A 1,343-nucleotide genomic window follows, 5' to 3' on the forward strand; every position below is an offset into this window, starting at 1 on the left:
AGGATTTAAATTCCAATTAAGCGCGCTGACGGTGCTATCGACCCGTCGACGGTGAGCTCACGAAAAACACCTTTAATCACGATTTTGACCAGTAAACCGCCACTATTCATCATCCCCTTCCTCTAAAAAATGTGATTTTCGAGCTAGGGCTTGAGATATCTTGGATTTAGGAGCAATTTTAAGGCATTTAGGCACCTAATTTGATTATCTCTTGGTAAGAGCTTCACTCCAAACTAAGAATATTTGATTTTCACCATGAATTTCTTTCACATTGATAGAACCCAAAAAATTTGAGAATGTGAATGGGAATGTGAAGAAAATTTGGAATGTGAAGAAAATTTGTGAAGAAATTCATGGATCTAATTGTTGAACTCTGAGAATTACTATTGGAAGCCATGATTTACATATTTGAAGTAATTTTTGGAATTTTTCTATAATTTGATTAGATTGAAATGGCTCCACGACAAAAGAGAAGATTTGAGTTCGACGAGTCTCGCTTCGTCGATGTGATGGCTCAGACAAAATTTACTTCTATATTTAAAGGAAAGAAGTGCATACAAGATCGAGTTTTTGGATGCCCGGGAGGAGAAATATAACAAGTTATTGCAAAGCGGACGTGGGAAAACTTTTGTTACACCACCAATAAAGCGGATGCAAATGTTGTGAAGGAGTTTTACGCCAATGTAATTTATTCTAATGACGGAAACGTTCAAGTGCGTAAATTCCCTGTTGAATTTACCGCTGCCCGCATCAACACTTTTTACGAAGTCCCAAACTCTTATATTTATCACTATGAATCATTTAGTACGATGGAAGACCCCCTCAATAATGTGATCAACTTTCTCACTGATGGGAAAGGAACATGGAAGATAAAGCAGTGAGAATGGGTAAACTTATCTGCTTCCATGTTGAATGCCACCTGTAAGGCGTGGCACTATTTCATTTCCTCTACTCTGTTACCGAGTACCGACCTAGGTAACTAGAGATAGAGCTATTCTGAAATTCTGTATTCACAATAGTAGAACTATATATGTGGGGAGAATCATTCTTAAGAATATATTGACTTCAACAAGGAGTGAGACCAGTGGAGGTCTAGGACATCCTGGACTTATCTATGCAATTCGTAAACTCCCTGGAGTAGAATTTAGAGAAGAAGAATGGGTTTATCCTATGAAACCCATTAGTAAGACTAATCTAAGGACTTATGAATCCCATGAGAAATGGAGAACTGGGAGTAGAAGTCAAGAACCTTCTACTAGTAGAGATGTCCCCTCTACAAGTTATGACCTTCCACCTTCTAGTTCCCCAACTCTGACTGACTTGATGAATGAGTTGACCTTGCA

The sequence above is a fragment of the Phalaenopsis equestris genome, unplaced genomic scaffold, assembly GCF_001263595.1.
Source record: "Phalaenopsis equestris unplaced genomic scaffold, ASM126359v1 Scaffold229006, whole genome shotgun sequence".
In the NCBI taxonomy this organism is placed as follows: Eukaryota; Viridiplantae; Streptophyta; class Magnoliopsida; order Asparagales; family Orchidaceae; genus Phalaenopsis; species Phalaenopsis equestris.